This window comes from Apteryx rowi, unplaced genomic scaffold, assembly GCF_003343035.1.
Source record: "Apteryx rowi isolate R43461 unplaced genomic scaffold, aptRow1 scaffold_12, whole genome shotgun sequence".
NCBI classification, from domain to species: domain Eukaryota; kingdom Metazoa; phylum Chordata; class Aves; order Apterygiformes; family Apterygidae; genus Apteryx; species Apteryx rowi.
The window spans coordinates 4,623,317-4,632,251 of record NW_020447419.1 but is presented as its reverse complement, the minus strand read 5'-3'; the positions used below and the strand labels follow the sequence as shown (position 1 = coordinate 4,632,251).

Sequence of the window (8,935 nt, the reverse complement as noted above, 5' to 3'; positions counted from 1 at the left end):
GCCGCCGCGGCGAGGGAGCGAGCGAGCGGGAGCGAGCCCGCCGCCGCCGCCGCGCCCCTCCATTTTGCGGGGGCCGCCGGGGGCTGCCCCGGAGCCGGGGCGAGGTGAGTGGGGAGCCGCCTCGCTGTCGGGAGGGGGCGGCGGCGGCGGCGGCGGCGGAGCCGGGTGGGGAGTGGCGCTTCCCGCCGCTTCCCCTCAGGCCGCCGGCCGGGGAGGCGGGTGTGAGGGGCGAGGGTTTAACGGCCGCGGTGTGTGCCCCCTACCCCCTCCTCCGCCGTCGGGGGTCATTTTGCAAGACAAGCGTTTAAATGTTGGGGGCTGGTGGAGGTTTGGGGGGTGGGTTTTCTTTTTTCTTTTCTTTTTTTTCCTCTTCTTCCCCTCCGGCTTTTCCCCGTGGTGAGGCATGCCTCCGAAGAGGCTGGGAAGTGAGCCGGGGATGCGCGAGGGATGTGGTCTGTGGCATCCAGACAATGTCAGCTTGGGTGAGTCTCCACCCTGTGGAGCTGCAGGCACCGAGTCCCCCGCACAGGCATCGCCAAGTCGCTGTGGTGCGACCCGGAGAACAAAACACGCGCAAATCCCCCTTTCCTGGTGCAAAAGGGAAAGAACGGGTTGGATTGTTCATAACAATCTTCTGTTAACACCCCCCCCCCCCCAAAAAAAAAAAAAATCTTTTAAGCTTTTTAGCCATCCGTATTGCTGAGGGCAGGCTGGTTTGTGAAGAGCCTCCCAGACAAGGCTGATATCTGCACTGGTTTTCATGAAGATGAGGAGAGTGGTATATTGCCATTTTTTTTCATGGGGAAAATCACTGGTGGTGGGAGGGGAAGGAGGAGTGTCTGTATACATGAATATCACACGACCTGTGTAAAATTGAAGTAGGTATAATCATTTTTCTCCTACATTAATGCTGCTTGTTTTAAGAAGCAAGTAACTTACCTATTCATTTCAGAAGATTCCGTTTCTGTTGGATTTGTTGCCTTGTGTGGCAGAAAATAGTCACCTGTGTATTTGGACCCTGTCTTTGCATTTTATCTTTTTTTTACCACTATTTCAAGGCTTTTTGTGTTTTTATCTCATAAGTATTCAGAAGCGGATAAACAGAAAGCAATATGCATGAAGTCATTTCTCTTCTACTGGAGAAGTACAGGTGAACTCAGTTTGGTACAAGTACAGTATCTCATACAGAAATACTTTTAGGTTGCAATTATATGATGGAGGAATGGGGAGCTACTGTTTGTGGAACTGTGGATTCATACCTGCACACAGATCCATTCTGCATGTAGTCTCTGCCTCTTTTCCTCTTACTCCCTTCACTCCCTTGCCCTCCAGACAGGGACACATCAGCTTTTAAAACACCTTTGAGCAGAAACATGAATTTACATGCTTACTGATAAGGCTTGATGTGTCTAAAACAACAAATCTTTCTATTTTACTTTCTACTTAGTCAGCTTTTCTCTGCTGAGAAGTTTCTTATAAAAATAGATAGGGGAACAACAAAATCACTTGCTAAGTCTTCTTGAAGAACAGAACTATAGCTCATAAATTCAAGTTTTGGAGAGAGAATATTTTAAACTGTAAGTTATATAAAAGCATAGACACTGTCCACATGTAATATGCTGATATCAGTCTTTGGGTGGGTGTGGTGGATAATGGAATATAGAACTAACTGTTTTTTTGCACCTAAATTGGCATGTGGCATTTAGTATCAGTGGATGACACTCAAATAACCTTACAGAAGTCCACATTCATGAGGCTTTTTTTATTTATAGAACAAAGAGGTAAGGGGCACTAAGAATTTTATTTGTTGCCCTCCTGGAAATTTCATTTTCAGATAGATGGTTCCCTAAAATGGTTTGGTTTTTGGAATAGTATGATACGCAATGAAGAATTCTGCTATCAGCGTTTCTCTGACTCAATAAATGGTGACTTAGAGAAAAAGTATTGCTAAGACAAGCCACAGTCCAGGAAAGGAATGTAGTTTACCAGCTGTTAATCTCTTAAAAATAATGTAAAAAGTAATGCAAAAAGGGACACTGACACATTTTATGTAAAATTAAATCTGCAGTCCTTACATAATATCTTGTRACCATTGCCTTCAGGTTTGAATTTAAAATAGTTTTTTTCCAGAGGAGCAGTGCGTTGAGATAAATTGTTTTGAACTTCCTGTATATTGCAGCCTGCTTGTTTTTAAAAAGGTAAACCACCATACGGATAATACCTGTTGGATGAAAGAGGGAGGTGTATGAGAATGCTGTAGTAACTTTTATAGGTAGTGGTTCGATCTGATTGATTTTAAGAGGCTTTTTTTTTTTTCTTTCTTTCCAAGAAGGTGTCTCAGGTAGCCTTTTGAGTATCAGAATGTGTGGTATCTCTTTTCTCGTTTCCCCCTCTTCTCCAAGCCACTTAATTTTTTTTCAGCCATAAAGCTTTTGAGCTGCTTAGTTTGTCTTTCCCTCTGAATTTTGGCAGAATATGAACATGAGCTTCTTTAATTCTTCCTTCAGCACCAAAATTTTAAATAAAAATCAGTTAGCTTTTCTTGCTGAGAAAAGTTATTTGTTTGTGCTTTTAATTGAACATCTTTATGGAGTATTAATCTGATTTTTACTGTTGGTAAACTTTCCTTCTTTCATAAGATGCCTTTCAGTCACTGGAGGGGAAAAAAAGAAAATCTATCAAACTGGGACAGAATTAAATCAGAGTTACTGATCCATCTGGATGAATACTAAGAAGAATAGTGCTGAAAATCCCAATCATTAAACAATTTAGATAACATTCTTAATAGCAGAAAAATCCAAACTTCTTGTGTGATAAATGAAGCCAAAGGCTGCAAAATGATCATACTGGTTTTCTGGTGTGTTCAACAGTAGTTTTATTTATGAATTTTCAGTTTTATGTAGAAGAGAGAATTGAAATAATGTGCTTCACAGCTCTCCATTAATATCTGCTCATATTGGAGACTCTGCTGATTAAATCCAGAGCTTGTTACAGGCAGTTACCTAAGCAAAAACATTCTAAGTTACATTTCAGCTCCCAGCATACATTTTTCATGATGTTTCATGCTATTTCTCTGCAATTGCTTGAAGAAAATATACTTTGGTTTTACAGCTGAATTGGTGTCAGATGAACAAGTCTTATTTAAAAAAGAAAATGGTGGGGGGGAATCCACATCTGTTTTATTGCTATCTAAGGTTTAATAATATATAGGAGTGACAGTAGATCGGTATGTAGTCATATTTAATGTACTTCTATGTAATGAAAAATATTAATTTTGTTTGATTAAGGAAATACAAATGTTGCAAAAATAATGTTGTAGTACTGAGTAAAATATGTTCTTTTAAGCATTCAAATACACTTCAGTCATAAGCGGCAGTCTCAGCATTTTGAGCAAGTACACGCTTTTCACCTTTAGGAATGTCTCCAAGGTTAGGGAATGCCAGTGGAGAAACTTGCACTGTAATTGCCTGAGTTATAATTGTTCTTCAGATTAGCAAGGGATTTAAGTTTCTACTTGTTAATCTGCAAGCATTATAGTCACTTGAAAACTCTGTCCATTGAAAAAGGCATATTATTTTCAAAAGGTTAATACTAGAAACTAGTAATAAATATCCAATGAAGCGTATCAGTCCCTGTGAGAAAGACATGTAAAATTCCTTAACAATTTGGGTTGCTAATAATCATTCTCATCATTGAAAATCTTGTAAAGAGTGAGAGAAGTATCTGAAGTGTACTTTATGTGACTTGATGCATATATGTTGATCGATATTTTTCCACTTTTCAAGGGGTTAAAGTTGCTTCTGTATTTTGCCCGGAGTAGTAATCATTTGCTGGGCCAGACTCTAGTTAAAATATTCAATGTAAAATGTTATGTAGAATGATATTTTTGTTTAATTTGCTCCTCTTTTCATGGGTCTGTTAATGAAGAACACTTGAAATGTCTTGTTCTGTGTGTTACCACTTTATTTGTTAGGAATAGTATGGATAAAGACCACCTGCATGAGAATTTGAAAGTGGTTGTAAGATAAATATTAGAAAAAAACTTTTATTTTCTTTTTTTCCCCCACTGCATTATTTCATAATGAGTTTGTTGACTTCTGTAGAGAGGGCAATGTGGAAAAGAAATCATGAGCTACTAAAAAATAGTTTAAAAAACTTTTAATCATGGAGCATAAATTTTACCTGTTATTTATTGTGGTTCTAATCTCATCAGATGCATTTAAATTGATATAGTCAGAAAGATCATTGAATCTTTGTTGCCTCTGGTCTTTCTTTTCAGGAGAGCAAAACATAATATGAAAGATTTTGTATAAGGATATTACAATGAGTCTGGTGAGGGAATCTTTATACACACCAGCAAAACTTAACTTTTCCGAGTAAATATTTTAAAGTTTTTGAGAACTCAAGTTGTTGCTGATAAAAATGCATCAATGCTGAATAGAGTAAATTATAAACTGAATAAGGATTGTTCTTGTCTTGTGTGAAAATTGTCTTAAATTATAATCCTTATTGAAACATTAGCGTTATCTTGTTCAAATTCTTGTCTTTAACATCTGCTGAAATGCAGATGTGCAAGAACCAGTACTCTGCCAATGTAAGTATTTAGAATAGCAGGTTGTATTCATATATTAAAACATAGAACGCTATTTTGTTTAAGCTATGTTAAGCACAGATCCAAATCACCTTACTATTTCCTACCATTTGTTACAACATTGTAGCTGATTTCTAGCAGATAAGGATTAGAGAGAAACAGAAGCAAAGAGTGACGACATTTTCCAGGTCTGTGGCTCTAATTAATTAATTACTTGTGTCAGTATTGCACTCTGATTTTTAAAATGTCTCTGAGAAGTTAAATAGAGAACCCGATCATTTCTTTCAAATGCACATATGAAGTGGGAAAAAATATGCTAGATAAAACATACATACTGAAGTGTGTGCGTGGGGGGGAGACTGTGTCCTTCATCCTCTCTGAAAGCTTTCCCCTCCAGAAAGCTTCAGGAGTGCTTGCCTGGGGATTGGCAGAAACCTCTGTTCCTGGGCTAGCGGGAGGTGAAGACAGTGGCTGACATAAGGCTCTTTTCCTCGACAGTGCTGTGGTTACATCTCATCTTGTTCTTCCCTCTCCCCAAAGACTTACTGATTTCTTATGTTTATAGGACATGTAATATTCCTGGCATATCTTTTTGTCCTTAATACTGGATTGAACAAAAGTGTAACTGCTCTGTGTCCAAAGTAACATTAGGACCACTTTTGGCAGCATGGGTTTTTTGGTTTGGGTTTTTTTTTTTTTCTTTAGCTATACCTTTGTGGCTTTTCCATTTAGGAAGGACTGGTTTTGTTCTTTTCCTCCCTAAAGAGAAGCTCCAAGTAGAGCTCATCCCTTTCCAGTGATATACAGATAAACTTAATCTTGGTGCTAATTCTCTCATGCGAGAACTGTAGTCTGTTCTTTCAAACATGGTATTTCTAAGGCTTTGGAGCTAGTTTGTTGCCACTAATCTACTCTAAGAACAGCCATCTTCAGCATAGAAAAGGTAGTTCATTCTATGGGATCACAGTCTTAATGTCTGAACTGGGTTACAGAGTGCTGGTAAAAGTGCTTCCCCAACCTAGAATCCCTATTGTCAAGCAACTGGTTTCTGCTTCCAGCATCCTAACAGCATGTACCAGTCACTAGTGAAAAACTGCAGATTCTTCTAGGAAATACTGCAAACTCTTCAATGATTACTCTCATCAAAATTATTCTCTTTTTTCCTGAAATTTACTTACTCATCACAGAGCAAAAATGTTTTCAGAAGTGTCCCAAAGACTTAATTACTAGCCTTGCTGAAGCTGTAATTGGTAAATTTGCATCATCTGCTTGTAAAATTGGACTTTGAAGGCTATTTCATTAAATAGGGTAAAAAGTGCAATAATATTTATCAAGTGTTGATGATAGAATAATCCCATTTCAAACAGCTGGATTCTTAAACTGATACCACCTTTGCACTTAAATTTCTTCAGTACATGTTAAGAAATTGCCTGCTGAGTTTAAGTGCAACATTGAAAGTTGAGCGGGTTACTGCATATCGTGCAAATGCTACCTTTACAAAGTATAAATCAGAAAGGTGTGGGTTTTTCTGTGTTTTTTTTTGTTGTTTGTTTTTACTAGAATTTTGTGCTTTTGGAACATACAGATGGTGGTGAGACTATTTTGCCTCAATGCTGCTGTTCTAATCAGTGATGAAAAAGGTGCTTCCATTATTTATTTACTTTTAATACCTCTGGATTTCTGTAAGTCTTTTCATTTCACTATTTTGACAAGATATCTTTTTGTTCAAAATGCTTGTTTGATTTGTTTAATCATTCAGGAAGCATACTTAAAATATGTTCTACAGATTTTTCTTTGTCAGAAGGTTTGTAGTCTTATGTTTAACTCTGGGAAGTTTGCTTGCTGAATTGATCCTTAAAATATACCATCAGTGAAAAGAGAAACAGTCAGAAACAAACAACTTGAAGAGATGGAAAGAGGAGAGCTGGAAAACCAGCAAGCATGTATTCAAGATGAGGTGTTGCTGATAGGCTTGACTGTAGGTGCTGCAGAAGGTAGCATGAGCAAAACAAATGTACAGCTGCTTTGGATGAAGTGAAGTTGCTCCCTGCATTGTAAAAACTTTTTCCAGTCATTAACCCGCACATGGATGTGTTTGCTATGCCTGGGTAAGCTGTGGGTCAACTATGCAACCTGCTTGCCTCCCCGATGGTGCTGGCCCAGTCTTGAGAACTACGTGTTCCAGTCAGTGTTTTCCTAGTAGGTCCCTTAATGAAATGGTGTAATAAGAGCGAAAGAGAAGCAATTGAGATTAGAGGTAACTTTTTTACTCTTTCTGTTTGAAATATCTTTAGCTCTTATTTGACTTTAATGATCCCTGAAGAGTTTGACTTAAAACTCTCTAAAAAAGAGATGGGGAGTTTTAATCTGTATAACTTCTATGATCCAACTTACAGCATGATCCACGACATGCCAAACTGGTAAAATTGAAGGTGTGGTGAGTGGCAGTGAAAGGCAGAAATTAATTGGGGAGCTGTTGAGAGGGAAAGAGAAACTACACCCTTGTATATGTCTCCTAGATTCTGATTATATACCTCAGCAAAATGAAAATGAATGGTTCTTTTATCTCTGGGATGTAAAAGCATTTTTAAAAATCAAAACAAACTCTTTTTCAGGCTATTGTTTGCATCTAGATAAATGTTATCCATATGCGTTTTATGCAAGCTGATTTGTAAAACTGAGGTGGATTTAGCTGGATATAGAAAACTGGTAGTTTTCAAGATGTTTTTAACCATTTCATGAATTATGCTACTTTTTGCAACTTAGCGTTGATCTTCCAAAAGTGGTATTGTCATCTGAAGCTTATTAGTTTTGCAGAAATACCGTACTTTCAGACTAATTGCATTAATTTAAATCCTGTGTTTTTTCTCCTTTGTGTCTGAGCTCATTGCTTGTTACTGCAAATCTTTATGGTTTAGAATAGGAATTACTGAATTGGAGAACAGCTCATTCTCTAAAATGTCTAATATTTGTCCACATTCTTCAAGTTCAGAGTAAAAGTTAGGAATATTTCTCTTCCTATTTAGTAAATGTGCAACCATTTAATTATGGCTATAACAGTGTTCCCTCTGGTTTTCTTTTATTATTGGCTTGGAATACAGTGGGTTTACCAATGATAACTTAAAATTGGAAGTTCTTAAACTTTTGTTAGCTCTGGAACATTTACTCTAAAAATGTGAGCTCTGTTATGTAAGTGTTAGAAAACAGAAAGAGAAAATACACTTTCTAAAAGTGATGTTCATCGGGACATTTGTGAAGTCAGTATGTACCTGTTCATAGCTAGGTTTAAGGTAATACCCAATTCATGTTCAGATGCTGAAGAGTGACTGTGAGAGTGGTTCTGTTAAATCTCCTCTTGTGATTAGTTCTTAATGGAGAACTAATTGTTACTGATAAAGAATGTAAGCAGGAAGCCAAAGGCAGATTCATCTGCATGTGGTTTCTGTAATGTAGACCGGGCAGTGCAGTTTCAGGATTGTGCAGTAAAAACTTGCTTGAAGTGGCCTTTATCTCAGTTATTTGAAATGGTGCTGAGTACTGGGTTGTTCTAAACTATGATTGCAAATGCCTCAAGAGTCATTTTTCTGTGCAGAGTTGGTGTCTGCATAAGCTTATCCACCTGTCATGCATAATTATTTTGTTCTTGAATATGTTTGAAATGAATGAAGGTGGCACTGCATTAACAAGTTAGCATTAAGATGTTTCTATTACTATGTTGATAATGGTAATTATACAAATTTTCCTCATCCAGTGTAATACTTGTGCGCGTTCCATTTCTTCCTGAGCCAAAGACTCTTGAGTCATTTTCTGCAGCAGCACAGCTCTGACAGAAGGAAGAAGAGTCCTTCATTCCAGACCAGCCTGGTGGTCATAGGAATAGGCTTAAATCTCCGCTATTGAGAGGAGATAACTGATCTGAGTTTCTTACAGTCTGTGTAAAAGGACTAAGTAGGTAACTGCATAAAGGGTGCTACCTCCTCTTCTAGCTGTGTCTTAAAGGACAACAGAGTCTATGTGAAGTAAATGCTGTGTCTACTCTAGTTGCTTTCAGAAGTGAGGACAGGTTTCACAGACCATGGATATTCCTCCCAGTTGTTTTATGTAAGGTAAATTACTGACAGATTGGAGCAGGGTTTAGAATAAAGCCTCAGTCTTTGGTATTACACTGTTGGCTATTCCTAGGCAGTTTCTCGTTCATGCATGGTTGTTTCAGATTTCATCCTGACTTGCCTAGTTCATGCCTGTATAGTGATGAGGCATCTTACATGGGATTTTTGATTCCATGCCAGAAGCCAAGCATTCCTTTTTTTATTTATCCTTCAGCCACTTTGCTTCCTACTGTTC

General features: G+C 38.1%; 1 protein-coding gene across 1 annotated transcript in view; it reads left to right on the top strand.

Moving 5' to 3' along the window:
- The first annotated feature begins 75 nt into the window (after positions 1-75).
- Positions 76-8,935, top strand: part of RAPH1 (Ras association (RalGDS/AF-6) and pleckstrin homology domains 1) — a 92,192-nt gene continuing 83,332 nt past the window's right edge. Inside the window, exon 1 of the mRNA XM_026089310.1 lies at positions 76-104. The gene's annotated coding sequence lies outside the window, so the exon portion shown is untranslated. The remainder of the gene's footprint in view (positions 105-8,935) is intronic.